Source organism: Engraulis encrasicolus, chromosome 23 (genome assembly GCF_034702125.1).
Source record: "Engraulis encrasicolus isolate BLACKSEA-1 chromosome 23, IST_EnEncr_1.0, whole genome shotgun sequence".
NCBI classification, from domain to species: Eukaryota; Metazoa; Chordata; class Actinopteri; order Clupeiformes; family Engraulidae; genus Engraulis; species Engraulis encrasicolus.
In genome coordinates this window covers 37,597,312-37,613,087 of record NC_085879.1, presented here as the reverse complement: position 1 = coordinate 37,613,087, position 15,776 = coordinate 37,597,312, and the positions used below count along the sequence as shown (strand labels likewise).

At 45.5% G+C, this 15,776-nt stretch overlaps 1 protein-coding gene across 1 annotated transcript in view; it reads right to left on the bottom strand.

The window, feature by feature from the left end:
* The window catches only part of enox2 (ecto-NOX disulfide-thiol exchanger 2), a 514,981-nt gene that overhangs the window by 462,083 nt on the left and 37,122 nt on the right, over positions 1-15,776 (bottom strand). Inside the window, exon 2 of the mRNA XM_063189793.1 lies at positions 11,788-12,086. The gene's annotated coding sequence lies outside the window, so the exon portion shown is untranslated. The remainder of the gene's footprint in view (positions 1-11,787; positions 12,087-15,776) is intronic.

The following is a 15,776-nucleotide window of genomic DNA, read 5'->3' as shown; positions in this document are numbered from 1 at the left end:
AGGCGGCAAGGCATCTCCCGCTAAAATATGTAAAGCTATTTACCGCTGTGGAATGGAAAGGCGAGAGGGACGGGAGGACTTTGTGGACGACATACACACACAAACACAGATGTATTCACACACACACACACACACACACACACACACACACACACACACACACACACACACACACACACACACACACACACACACACACACACACACACACACACACACACACACAGAATAAGACATCGAATAACTGGCGATGCAGGAGTGGATGGAGGTTAAGCTTATGGAAATGTGCGTGTGCGTTTCTTTCTTTCTTTTTCTTTTCATGGTTAGCAGATGGCACTGTGGATATATGTCTCAGGAGAAATGAAGGGATGAAGCCATGGAGGGAGGAAGGGAGGGAGGGAGGGATGGAGGGAGTGAAGAGGTGGTGGCTATTTGAGAGGATAATCCACGAGGTATGTAAATCCACACCACTCGCAGCCGGGTACGTGTGATCAGCCCATGCCTGAACACTGATTAGCAAGGTTAGCGGGGCTGTGGGCTAACGCTGCTTCCACATCATTAATGGGGGCTCATCTTATTATAGGAGACACACCATCCAAACACGCAGAGCAGCGCGGGGGAGCTGTAATGCACGTGACTCTCTCCACTGGACGTCTCTTCCCACTTTCCTGACTGGAGTTGACACACCACCGCAATAGCCGGATGAACCAGGGGTCCGTTTCTCGATTCTTGTCGTTGCTAACCGTCTTAAGACCGTTTTACCATTCCCTTGGATTTAGTGGTGAGCGTCGCTGTCGAGAGAGAGTTGAGTCGCTCTTACGAAGGACGTTGCTACCGTCGTTAGCAAAGACGCTTTCGAGATACGGACCCCAGGCTGATTCACTTTGAGCAATTCTCTCTGGATTCGCTACATAGGTGTAAGGCAGAGGACATGCTATGCTTGCTGTGTGCCAAAAACTACACATGCGATGGTCTACACATACTTGTTTCAGGATGACTGGAGTAGTTTGCACCATACTGGAGGTATCATCTCGGCAGTAGATAGCTAACGGTGCTCTCAATAAAGACGAAATGAAGCAGTGACCTAATATAGGGGTCTATAACACCAGTAAGATAAGCCAGCAAATATATATATTTTTTGAAGTCTGAAATTTAAGCCGTTAATAAAAAAAATAAAGCACAAACACGTAACGTTTCTGTTAACGTTTCCAGCCAACAGCGGGTGACGTCACGCGAATGGTAGTGTCCTATTCTAATGCTGTTATGATAGTAGTAAATTAAACATTTGGGACTTGCGTGGCTGATTATGAGCTTATTTGCTTAACCCAAATGAAGCAAGAATACGTGTTTGGGTGGGACAGAACAAATATGAGGCATGAAGGCAGACAAGACATCCCATCACATGAACCACAGGTAAACAAGCAGCTTTTTTGCTAAGGTGACAAGTCGCTAACAAATTTTGGTATGAGCCAACATGATCACTTTCATAATCGTGCAATGTTGCAGTTCCCTACCTTCATCGTCCGATGACTTCGCCAACATTTTCCAAGCACCTGATTTAATTTTACTACTGGATATCGGTGTTATCCAGTCAAATCCAATCCAGCCAGTTTGAGGATGCATTCACGGCTTTTATAACAAACTAGTTTAATACAATAGATGCAGCTACTTTAATAAGCATGCCATAACTTAATTTAGGACATGATAGTTTAATGTGTGTACTCATTTCCCGTGGCATCAACTTCAAATCCCCAAAGCTCCTCCGACTCCGAGAGCGAGACGAGAGAGGGGATGGGATAGCCACACACACACAGGCTGCGTCCCTTCCCTTCACAAAGCTTTCCAAACTTTCGCCAATTTTAAGTTATTTTCTATTACTGAATTGAACCACATAGCTAACTTAACGACATGGGCTTTCAGATTAGCGTCCAACAATGCAGGAAAAAGACGTTATTGGTGACAGTCTGTCACTACAAACCTATGAGAGCGAGCAGCCCCACAGTCCTGACTCCTGTCCTATGGTGGATGCAATGGGTGGATGGCTGCAGCTATCCCACCATGCTCGTAGCAAAGGCTTTTTGACACAAAGTGATAATGACACTTGGCATTTCTCTTTCATCTGATAGTAGGTATATAACATAGAAAACCCAGGGACAATGTAAAATGAACCCCTCGTCCTTCTTCAATTTTACTGCCACGGTTTTAGTCAGTTAGCGCTGTAGTTAGCACACGCTAACGTTAAGTGAATGGAAGGCTACATTAGCCACCAACTTCTACCATTCGCGTTACGTAGGCGGCGAACATGGCTGCGCCCTTGTGGCGAAACTCGGTAATAACATGTCATTTTTCAGCAAAACTACTTAAAAGTGCAGTCCAACGAACATCCATTCGTTTATGAAAATAAATAAGCCGCCAAAAAATGATAATAGTTGTCAGTGCTTCATTTCCACTTTAATGCTTCCCACCATTGTCTCTACCGCAAACTCAACATGGAAGTTCAGAAGATTGCACCTCGCCGTTTTGGCAATATTGCAATATTGAGACCAGTGGACTATGGAGCTAGCTTTTCACCGACTGCAATTGACAAAAACATAGCATACACACTCAAACTTTTAGTTCAACATTCCTTTTCCGAGCTTGCTCAGTTTTTTACAAATATATTTTGGCTTTTAAATCTTTAGTATGCAGACAGGGTAGCGAGAGGGAGTGACAGGAAACGAGTAGGGAGGGAGTAAGAGAAAAATGGGGAAGAACCGGTCAAATGACCTCGGGTCAGAATCGAACCCGGGTCCTCAGTGTAATGGTACAGTGCCTTAGTCCAGTGGTTCTTAACCTGGGGTGCGGGCACCCCCTGGGGGTGCGCCAGAGATTTCAGGGGGTGCACGGAATTTAGTTTGTGTTGGGGTTGTGACCAAAACTCTGTTAGTGAACATTAATTAGGCCAAATCAAAACCAAATTAAAAAAACCTGTTTTGGTCCATATGTCAAGTCATTGAGGTACTGATTCACATCTCAAGCAAGAATCATTGTAGTTATTTTTTAGTGTGTATATACATATAAGTTTGGGTTGGGGGTGCATGGCTTGTCTTGGTCACGGGTAAGGGGGTGCGTGAAGAAAAAAAGGTTAAGAACCACTGCTTTAGTCCACTGGGCCATGGCATCCCCATAGCTCTTACTCTGTTGACTGGCAAACAAAACGCATCATAGAAACAACTCAAAGCCTTGGGGGGAGGCAATGTTGATACAATTGAGGTCATCCTCTGGCAATGGTCTGTCTAGTCGAGCCACCTCACCCAGACTCCCCAGAAACTGGCTCTCCATGACCTGGCCTGAATGACTGACGCGATCCTTGGCCTGCTGCAATGACTTGACCCAAAAAAAAAGAGGAAAGAAAAAGGAAAGACCGTTAGGAGTAAGGAGGAGAATCAATGTCACTTTTAAAATATCGACAGCCAGGCCAGCGCACCTCCAGAAGGTGCGAGAGAGCGGAGCTGTCTTTATTAGCCCCTGCCACGCCAACAGACTCCCCGGTCTGTCCCTCCAGTTCACCACCTCCAAATGGAGGCCATCGATTAGCCAGTCAGGCCAGGTTAGGCCGGGGCTTCTTTAATTGTGAGGTACCGCATTGCATTTCCCCCCTCCCGCTAGCAACAGCTGTCAGTAAGCTCCATCACTTTAGGGCCCACAGTACAGTCAGGGCCAGCTTACAGCTTTGGCCGAGCCCAGGAAAAAGTCACCTGAAAGCCCTCCCGCCGCCACCCCACCCCACCCAATACATACATTGCTAACGGGCTCCAATTCTGGGGGCCCTTCTCCCTTGACCCAAGAAAACTGACCCCTTTGTCCCCTCCTGTCAATTTCCCTGGCTACAGTGCTCATTTTCTACCCTGCCTCCAAGCCCATTAGATGCACACGGGTGATTCCGGGTGGCTTTAAGGGGCTTTTAGGGGTTTGAAGCAAGTCTTCCATTGTGAAACGGCCTTCTGTGAAAGGCTTGCTGGAGGGACTGGCGTAAAAACAAATGGTTGTTTGTTGGCCGTGTTCTTCGGATTCCTTGACAGAGCCATCAGCGAGCAGCAGTCAATATTTCCCCCCCACCTTCTGTCTTTTCACTTTCACTGCAATGGATCTGCTCGGCGAGGACAATAAACAATGCCATGACAACGTGGTGCGTTGATGGTTTGCGGTATTTGGCATGAAGAGGGGGAAAGCATCATTATGCTCAAGGTGCAGCTTTTGTGGTATGGAGTGAGGATGGAATGCAGAATTTGACTGCAATTAGGCTATGCGTCATCCTTGGCTTTCTTCTTTTTTTCTTTCATGTCTGCGGTTTTGCTGAACTGTACATGCAAGCATGTTTTTCCGCGCAAAAAAAACTGACAAATGAAATCAGGCATGAGATTGGGAAACATGCGTGCAAAGTCAGCTATGTGTTCCTCTATGCTGCCATCCTTCATTATGACTGAATAGTACAAGCATGGATAAACAAAACAAAAAAAACACCCTAGTCGCTTTTATAAAGAATGTATCGACTGATGGATATTTTTTATTTTGAAAATCACAGACAGAAAGAGGCAAGAAATAAATAGCAATAAAATGGAAAGTTCAAGTGAAAAAATGCTAGACTGTTCACACAATGACTATATAAAACCAATACAAGATGCTTTCAAGTCACATTTAAAAGTTAAGAATAGGTTTACAAACCCAAATCGAAGAAAGAATCTAATTCATAACCTTATCATCCACACACAAGCTAAATTTGTTGCATTTTCCAAATTTCATCATCTTCTCCATTCCACTGAAGAGAAATAATAAATAAAAAAGCTAACCTCTGAAAGCCTCTTGTATTTAAAAGTGGAAATGGTGAGTTGTACCACAGTGAAAAACAGTCTCTCTCTCTCTCTCTCTCTCTCTCTCTCTCTCTCTCTCTCTCTCTCTCTCTCTCTCTCTCTCTCTCTCTCTCTCTCTCTCTCTCTCTCTCTCTCTCTCTCTCACAGCACACCAGCCTTTGGTATGGTGGTCGTATTTAGTGTGGTGCAGCCAGTGCTGCTATCTGACCATACTTAGCCTTACTTTTCAGCAGCAGCATACTGTTAAATGTGATTTAACTTGAGCAGCTCTAGTGTGGAGTTGTACTGACAGCAGCACATTCCCTCTCTTAAAATAATCTCTTGCCACAAAAGCTGAATATCGTAAGAATTGCATCACTTCACAGTTTGAGCGAAAAGGTAGCCCAAGTTGTGAAAGCCAAAGGGCTGTTTCAGGTAACACAACTTACCAAGTCAAATGTGACATTTCATCAAAAGATGACTCCTCCACCAAAAAAAAAAACCCTGGAAAAAAAACCTCTTGTATCACAAAACTTGAGATTGCAGGCATCCTCGGATAATTTCATTTGTCAGAGAGTGAGTCCTCTAATTAGATTTAGTGTCCATTATGCCCAGTGTGTGACACTTTGGGTGACATGTAATTTCAGTTCAATTGCATGAAACTTGTGCTCAGTGACAGCTTCCTATTGGTTTCAAACAAAGATGGACTGTATTGCCCAGATGTATCGAAAATGTGATATGTGAGTAGCCAGGCCGCACCCTCCTAGTGACACAACACCTTCGGCGTTTCAACTAGTCAGGTCAAGAGCAATGCAAGTACTTTCTGAGTTCCCGCAAATACGGGACATCCTTTCACTTTTGTCGGGAAGCAAACAACCATAAGCAAACCAAGGGAAGCAGGTCAACAATGCTGTTTGGGAAATGTTAATTGTTATGTTCTTGGTCAGACCAAGTCTCGAAGAGATTTGAACGGCGATGATAATCAGGCCAGTATGTGAGTCGCTCCAAGTTCCTCCATTTTCAGCGCACTGCACTGCACTGCACTGCACTGACACCTTTCCAAAAATAGTCTTGAAAGTCATGAACATGTTCAAAGAATAAACTGAAATGTTGCCAAGGTAACACGTCCATAATAGACATGAACTTGCTTGAGGGGTTGGTACTCCTGTATTTAACACATTTAGTCGATTTTCTGAGCACTCTTAATGCAAGTGTATTTAACATCTATCCTTTTTAAAGCATCATTTTCATTATAGCTCACGTCTATCCTAACTAAAGGAGTACAATAACCACACTTACTTTTCACCTTACTTCAGATGTGTTGACACTGTACAGATGTCTTAGCTTTATGTAGTAGTCTCCCTTAAAGGGACACTGTGTGAGATTTTTAGTCGTTTATTTCCAGAATTCATGCTGCCCATTCACTAATGTTACCTTTTTCATGAATACTTACCACCAGCATCAAATTCAAGTATTCATTATGATTGGAAAAATTGCACTTTTCATACATGAAAAGGGGGATCTTCTCCATGGTCCGCCATTTTGAATTTCCAAAAATACCCATTTTTAGCTGCAAAAATGACTGTACTTGGACCATACTAAAAAATATTTGTTTAATACTTAGTAAACTTTCATGTAAAGATCATATTTGGCAATAGGCAGCCCAATTTCAAAAAGCAGCTAGTTGCAGTACCTTTTTTGACCATGTCCTGCACAGTGTCCCTTTAAAACTCACACTCAACATCGTCATGTATTTAACTGCATTATCAGCTCAGTCATGTTAACTCTTACACTTTTTTTTAAGAGGAAACCGATACAGCCTGTGAACCATGTCAAAAATTAAGACAATTGGAAAATGTTTCAAAAGGCTTTAGCGCTTGTGTGATACGTAGCTAATTTGCATATCTGAGTTACTGGATTTAAACCTGCTTTTGAAACCACGTGAAAAAGAGCACGGTAATGGATTCGGTAGCAGCTGTCAAGGTGTCAAAATACAAGGCGAGTAAGAAATCTTTCGGATTTGCGGGTGACAAGCGAGCTCTTCTCAAACTCACGCCGACACAAGACACACACACACACACACACTAAGAGCAACCCAGAGACGACCAAGAGACATCAGACAGAACACACACATGCACGCACACACGTACACACACACTATGTTGTCAACCCTCTGCTTAAGAACGCAAATGCTGAAACTGCGCATTACCTCTAAGGAAAAAAAGTCCCACGGATGCACTTGCTGTAGTCAAGACAACAAAGGTAAGCAGAACAGGTAAGCAGATAAGAGGAGAAACAAGTGTGTGTGTGTGTGTGTGTGTGTGTGTGTGTGTGTGTGTGTGTGTGTGTGTGTGTGTGTGTGTGTGTGTGTGTGTGTGTGTGTGTGTGTGTGCGCGTCTGTCCGCACGTGCGTCTGTGCATGTGCGTATGTGTGTGTGTGCATGAGAGAGCAAGCGACTGAGAGAGAGAGAGAGAGAGAGAGAGAGAGAGAGAGAGCGCAAGAGAAATGCAGAGAAAAATACAGAGAGAGAGCAGAAAAATAAGGGAAAGACACAGCGCTGCAGAGAGAGAGATGGTGCGCTGCTGTCAAGCCTAATTTATTAACACATTGAGTACCGACGACGTAATAATGCGTTTTTCACGCCCATGCGTTGTATACCAAAACGTAAAGATGCGTTTTTGCATTTAAATATCATATTTTGAATCTACACCCTTCAATGGACAATATATGTGATTTTGGTAGCTCTGTGATGGACATAAATGACAACATTTGCAGTCCAAAGTTGTTTGATTGTTATGATGTTTGAGTGTTATGATTTGGATATTTTAATTTAACTTACCAAGATGTCTGGATGCCAACCCATGTCGCCTATCGCGCTGCCTGCATTGATTTCCCTAGTACGGTCACTGTAGCATGTGTTGTCTCTGACTTCACGCAATAAACACCATTGTATAGTGCCTGGAGTATCTTGAACTTTCTGGACTTGCTAGACTTTTACCAGATCCTTGGATCCAAATGGCACCCGATATGTGATTGCAGTAATGCGCTCCGATTTGGACGTTTGATCGCCAAAAAGATAAGTTTCTGTGTCTTCCTGTATGTGAGAAGCCAGAAGCTAGCATGGCTACATGGCTACAATCCCTGATTGTCGCTCCCAACGCAGGACGCTCCCCTGTCGGCTCGCTCCCACTAGCCAGACTATCGATCCGGGTGGGACTACACGTCCGGGAGTGATAGAAACACCTGGGACTACACGTCCGGGAGCGATCTCAGTTGGGAGTGTCCATCTGCCACCGCATATGATTCGGATCGGATGGGCTAGGCTACATCTAAGCATCATATCATTTGGATTTGTTGTCAATGTTGGGCTATTATTTCGGGAGTCATCGGGAGCTATTTAAGCAAATGTCTCACCCTCTGCATGTGTGCAAAGAGTTTGTGATCAGTCCACGTGAAAAACGGGGATTTCAAAGGGCATCGATTGCTGGTGTCGTAGTGTGACAGAGCAGGAGGTGTGCTGCCGTATTCGTGAATCGTGCTATGTTGTTGTTTCCCTAGTAGCCTACGATCGGTAGCGTGTATTGTGTCTGACTTCACGCAATAGGTAAACACAGAGACCATTGTATATCGTGCCAGGAGTATCTTGAACTTTCTGGGCTTGCTACCTAGACCTTTACCAGCTCCTTGGATCAAAATGGCACCCGAATTGTAATTGGAGTAATGCGCTCCGATTTAGAAGTTTGATCGCCAACCAGATAAGTTTATTTGATTATTCACTCCTATGTTGAACTGTCTTCCTGTATGTGAAAAGCCAGAAGCTAGCATAGATGGCTACATATGGATCGGATGGGCTACATCTAAGCATCATATCATTGGGATTTGTTGTCAATGTTGGGCTATTATTTCGGGAGTCATCGGGAACTATTTTAGCAAATGTCCGACCTTCTGCATGTGTGCAAAGAGCTTGTGTTCAGTCTGTGTGAAAAACGTGGATTTCGAAGGGCATTGATTGCCGGTGTCGTAGTGGTTTAGAGCAGGAGGTGTGTCTTGACGTGCAGGAAGATGTGTGTCAGAGCTAACCTTGCACCAAATTGTGATTAAAACCAACTCATCCCCTTTCAAACTCGTCACATTCTGAAGAAGCGCACCCTTCACAAAAACCTCAATATCTCCGATTGTAGCTGAATTCCATGGATACCCACTTCGGTTTAGCGTGGGTTTACTCGGCAATAAAAGCTCGTAGAGACACACAGTTTTCACCTACTAAGAGGGCAGCGTCTCCACTTTCAAACGAGTCATAACATATTTCAGTGGCCCTATCACATAATAAGCTGTGAGTCTACAAAAAAACGTAAAAAAGGGCTTAGAACGCTGGTATTCTACGACATAATTCCGTGAGCACCGCCGGTATTCAATGTGTTAATACTGGGCAAACAAGCAGCTCATGCCAGAAACTCTTCCAAAGACGAAAAAGCAAAGCCAGCCACAGAGCAGAGAGGAACGGAGGAGAGGAGAGGAGAGGACAGGAGAGGAGAGGAGAGGAGAGGAGAGGAGAGGAGAGGAGAGGAGAGGAGAGCAGAGGAGAGGAGATGAGATGAGGTCCACTATCAGAACGAAGCCCCCCACCCCCACACCCACCTTACCCCAGCCCCCCTCCTCTGGTCTCAGGCTGCATGTCCCCTCAGCACGAGCTGCCCCACTTTCATGCTCCTCACATTCACAAAAAGAGAGAGAGAGAGAGAGAGAGAGAGAGAGAGAGAGAGAGAGAGAGAAAGAGAGAGAGTCAGAGAGAGAAAGAGAAAGAGAGAGAGAGTCAGAGAGAGAGAGAGTCAGAGAGAGAGAGAGAGAGAGAGAGAGAGAGAGAGAGAGAGAGAGAGAGAGAGAGAGAGAGAGAGAGAGAGAGAGAGAGAGATACTTCTGGCTCTCTCCACGCGCTCTCAGAGTGTTCCAAGTGCGCCAAGGACACAGAGAACTAAATTAAAATGCTCCACAAACACAAACTTGAACCAACAAGCTCCCCAGAAACGAATGGGGCGGGATGGGATGGGATGGGATCGGATGAGAGGGCTTTGCAAGCTAAACAAGCAAGCAAGTACGAGTACGCGCGTGGTGGAGGAGTTGTGAGAATCGTCTAATCACCAAGCTGAAGCACCAATTACGGAGGACCTCGCCTCCGCGTCTTGTACAAGGGCTTCTGCTGACATGGTGGTGGTGGTGGCCAGGGCCACTGACAGCTTTGGCCGGGCCCAGGACAAAGTCATCTGGAAGGGCCCCCTAATCCAATACATTCAATGCAACAAAGACCCAATTCTGGGCCCCCTCTCTCTCCCTCGGCCCGTGTTGGCATGGGGGTGGTGGTCGTGGTGGTCAGGGCCGCTGACAGCTTTGGCCGGGCCCAGGACAAAGTCAACTGAAAGGCCCCCAGCCCCATCCAATATTTATAATGTAACAAGGACGCATTTCTGGACCCCCTCTCTCCTTGAGCCCAGGACAACTGACCTAGCAAATACTTATAATGTAACAAATACCCATTTCCGGGGCCCCTATCCCCCTGGGCCCAGGACAAGTGACCTGTTTGTCGTCGTCCCCCCTTCCACCCCCCCCTGTCGGCTTCCCTGGTGGTGGATTGCAGGGTGGTGGTAGTACTCAGGGCCGCTGACAGCTTTGGCCGGGCCCAGGACAAAAGTCAGATGCCTTATTAACTTGGCAGCTCTAAATTCTCAACCTTTAATATTAATTAATGTTTTTTTGTTATTCTAATTATTTCATGTTTTATTTTAATGTTTTAATTTTCTTTGATTCTTATATCTGTGTTCAGTCATGGGTAAGTGGACAGGGCGTCCCACCGCACTGCTCCACTTCGGGCGCCATTGGGGGGCTGCCCCCTTGCACGGGTCAGGCATTTTCGTTGTGTGCAGTGTTAATGATAATGGGAGATGTAGTTTTCCAGATGGGCTTTCACTTTCATATCTTGTGTTTTTTTTCTCCATTGCTTGCTTTCTTTCATTTTTCTGTGAAGCATATTGAACTGCAACTGTCGATGACATGTGCTATAAAAATAAACTTGCCTTGCCATCTGAAAGCCACCGCCTCCCCAACAACTAAAAAACACAATGTAACAAGAACTGGCACCCCAATTCTGGCACCCCAACCAACCACCCTCCCTCCCTCCCTGTGGCCGGGACCAGGGCCGCTGACAGCTTTTGCTGGGCCCAGGACAAAAGTCATCTGAAAGGGCCCCCCATCGAATCTATACAATGTATACAATGTAAAACCCAATTTTGGGCCCCCTGTCTCCTTGGGCCCGGGACGAATGACCCCTTTGATTTGATTTGATTGAATCTCCCCCCAGATGGTAGCGAGTGCTCAGTGGTGACTTGGGAGAGCTCGGCCTCTCCAGGGGTGAGTTTCTCAAAAGGGAAGTTGTTAGCCTGTTAGCAACTTCGGTAGTTGCCAATGAGAAAATGCATTGAAAGCAACGAAGTAGCTAATGTAGTAAGCAACTTTGGTTTCGAGAAATTCTCCCCAGCTCAGCTCAGCTCAGCACGCACTCCAGCAAAGTGTAATTACACACAGGTGAGGCATTTATGCAATTTTGTTGTGTGCAGTGTGCAGTGTTCACTGTTCTGCTGTGTAGTGCTGTGTCACAATGATCATGAGACTTTTTTCACTTTCATATCTTTTCATAGGTTTTCTTTCTCCATTTCTTGCTTTTCTTTTTCATTTTTCTGTGTAACAAGAACACAATGTAACAATAACCCAATTCTGGCTCCCCACCCCCCTCCCTCTCTCCCTCCCTGCGTCCGGGACAACTAACCCCTTTGCCTCGCCCCCTAACGGTAGTGAGTGGTGACCGGGCCGGCCTCTCCAGCTCGGCTCGCGGTCCAGCAAAGTGTAATTACACAGGTGACCTTTCAAGGTCCACTTCCAGCCGGCCGGCCCCTGCCCTCTACTTACCTCCTGTGGAGAGTTGTGATTGGCCTGCCAGAAAAAGTGGAGACTCGACTCAGTCGGTGCTCCGTCCGTGGTCAGTGGTGGGTGGTGAGTGGTGAGTCTCAGGCACTCTCCTCTCTCCTCAACGGAATCCCGCCATATTGTCAGGCACCGGGGGTTCCGCACATCTATAGGTGGGATGCATGCACTGCAGCAGGACCGTCTCTCTCTCTCTCGCTTCCTCTCTCTCTCTCCCTCTCGTTCTGATTTATCTATTCTTCTCAGTCAGCCGGTCTTGTTCCTTCTTTTTCTCTCGTTGTATTCTGAAAGGAAGAGAACACACACACGTGCACGCACACACACACACACACACACACACACACGCACAGACACACGCACACACACGCACACACACACACCGACACACACAATCATGAGCAAGGCAGCACATCACCCTGACCTCTTGTCTCATATTTTATTGAGGTGAAGTCGTACTACTGTATCCTTCCAGATTCTTCCAGGAAATGACCACCACCACCACCACCACAACTACACACCACCGCCATCTTGTGATTCCACCAGGCGGTACGAAGCGAAGGGATGCAAAGGGTTTTTTACATGCATGCTGTGGTGGAATCCTCACACCTCCCAACAATACAGTATATTTATCAGATGCTTCATTTTATTTTAACGTGCCTCTACTGGTAGTAGTAGTAGTAGTGTATTGCATTGCCTGCTATCCTGGTTCAGCACATACACTACCAGCAGACTACCAGTGAAATGACATGCTGACAGAATTTGAATATGCTTCTGGGTCAAAGACGTGCAAAATGAAATTGTCATTCAGTGTAACGGATACCTTCTGCTGACTGTAACTGTAAAAAACATGACTCTTTTTATTTTATTTTTTTTCCAGTGAATTCATGAAAGCCTCGGCTGTCATCCATTCACTTGAAACAATTTAAAAATCATGTTTTTTTTACCGTTACAGTCAGCAGAAGGTATCCGATACACTGAATGACAATGCCATTTTGTACGTCTTTAACCCTTCACTACTAGTTGCATTGCTTCCTTGCTATCTGGTTCTTCACGCCATACCACACTACCATTGACATTGTTGCGGACAAAAAGACAAACGAGGTGAAACAGACCGACGAACGAATGAAACAAAGGCCAAGCCAACCCACTCAGTTGTGAAGGCATGGTTGTGCTTCAAGTGGCAAAAAAGTGCCGGCACAGTACTACACCTAAAAAAAGAAGAAACAAGTTGAAGGGCAGTAATAAGACAGCTGCCAGCATACAGAACATCCGCAGTGCAGACTTCACCAGCCTCTCAGTCTGTACTGCCTGTCCATACCAAGCAAGCACACAATTCAACACACGGCAAAATCACAGCACAGCACAGCACAGCAGCGAGTGTGCAACCCACTGTGTCCAACCTTCTATAGACGCTTTTCCACGTTTGTTTACCCGGTAAGTTACAGCTCCACACAACAGCACGACTCAGTGTCTGTTTATTGCTTTTTGATTTGCTAAGTATGGCACTGCACAGCTCGAAAACCAGCCCTCTTTTTTTTCGCCTGGCTGTACCGAGCTGAGTGGCAGTTCACACTAACTGGACTCTACTGGTTGCTGGTATCCTGCCTGGTTTACACTTTGCCTGTTGTCCAGAATGTAGTTACATGTACTGCAAAGTGCAAAACTGTACACTTGATGGGGCCCGGCCCACCATACAGCCTGCCAAAGTAATAATAGGGCCCCCCACTACCAATACGGGAGGGCCCTGTGCCCTGTGGGGCAAATGCCCAGCTTGCCCCTCCTATAGCTCCGCCCCTGACAAGAGGCCTTTCTTTGCAGAGAGCCAGGGTGCATTCCAATATGCGACCTTGTGTCCTCCACTTGGGCATGTGGCCTCACGTTTTGCTGATGCCCTACCTCCGTGGAGCAAACAATGAAGTGTCCCTGCTGTCAGTCTCGCCAAAACAATTTTTGGGGGACTATTCATCATTTGCCATCCTGTTTGAAAATAAGAAAATGACTTTACAATTGAGCTTTTGCGAGATATTGAAATATAATGCTGTTGTTGTCAGTGATGTCATCACGATGTATTATTTCCTGGTACGAGGCCACAAGCACAAGTGGCGGACGCAAGGTTGCATATTGGATCGCACTCCCAGTGTGGTGGGGGAGAATTCAAAACTTCCACTAATATCCGCTGATTAAAGACAGGCGATGGGACTAAACCAGCAGCTGTGCGGACAGTGGAGGCAATACCACTACCATCTGCACCGCAACACAACACAACAGTGATGCACCAGTTTGCTTAGGCTAGAGATCCATTATAGCGTTACGTTATCGCAGCTCGACGTACTGGGTGGCCCAGTGTCGACGCACTGCTACTACAGCTCGCGTGGCCCGGGAGTTATATACAGGAAGTATATCAATCTACATTTCTAGCCGTTTTTATCCATATAGCAAACCAACTGCCCCTAAATTACAGTTCAAAATGCTCTTACCGAACTCGGCACATGTGTTTTTTTCACACACAGCTTGGCCTCGTGTTGTTATGCTTGTGGTCGAAATCGAACATAATCATTTGAACCCAGGCATCATAAGCACATGCAACATAAATGCTTGTAGTCTATATTTTGTACATCCAAAAGTTCGATAGATGTCAAAAATCTACTTTTACGGAGGGAAATGCACCTTCGTGGTGACCACAGGTATCATGGGACATCTTCATGTGCTCAACAGTTATTGGGTAACGCAGTCCGTCAGCCGCTGCTAATTTGCATAACTTTCAGGAGAGCTCAACTTTTTGACGTGCCACCGGAGCCACGCTCGCCGTGCCGGAATCCCAACATGCATTGCGAGTCCGGTAACGACGATATGCCGCATTTCATTGAAAATGAATTGAATGCGTTGGTACGGCTTGCGTAAAACTGACTAGTGGATGGGCACCGTTAGTCTGTACAGAAAATAGGCTGAGTAGAGCAGAGATTCTGAGATAAAATATAGTGTTCAAGAGAAACGATTTTGGTCTGCGTTTTCCTTCTGGACTCCATGCGAGTTAGTTATGGCTCATTCTTTTGAAACTCTATTGTCGGAAACTCCGGCTTCCGCCTCGGAAAAGTGCAATAGAATGGGTACTCAAATCGGGATTCCGAAACAGAAACTCAGAGCACTTCGGTGTACTCCGAGTTCGTTTAACATTAGTGTTTTCGTACGTTTGTATTGTTCCCAGCTGTTGCAATGGAACGCATTTACAACGGTTGTCGGGAGAACAACCTCAGGTCTACCGACGGCCAAGTATCAAAAGAATGAGCCATTAGTTAGATTTAGCTAGTTTGGGATAGGTAAATCAAAAGGTTCTTACTTGCTCCTAAATCCAAAAGCTCCCTTAGGTTCACTAGGTGTTTGTTTTATGGTATATTTGTTTGTGTCACAATGTGTCATGATTTTTGTTGTAGCACAGGGATCTGACTGAGATGTCAAAATAGAGATAGTGTTGAAAGGAAGGTTCTATGTCAATTGCTCTCTGCAAAGTGCAAACTATTATTAGTACCATTGATAATAGTTCAACTGATTTTAGTTTGGGGTTGGCAATCCAAAAGCCCCTAGCTTGCTGATCGGTCCCCTCAGATGCCTTAGGTCCACTAGCCTAGGTCTTAGATAGTCTGGTATGCTTGTCTGTGTAGGGGTTGCTGCTTGTTGTTCACCTTCGAAATATGTAGTCCATTATCAAAGGCCGAAAATTATTTTCCCAATGATTTACACTCTTAAATGGAGTCACATGAATTGGAAGCGAAATGGGGAAGTGATTAGGTTCTCAAAACCTAGTGCAGTGCAGTGTTAATTTTGTCAGCTTTTTTTGATTTAGTCGTAGTCTTAGTCTAAATGACAAAATCAAAAAAGGGCTTTGACAAAATATTTTAGTCATAGTCATGGTCGACGAAATTAACACTGGTGCAGTGCACTTCCAAGTGTATCAGCCTAATAAGTCACGCCCAGTG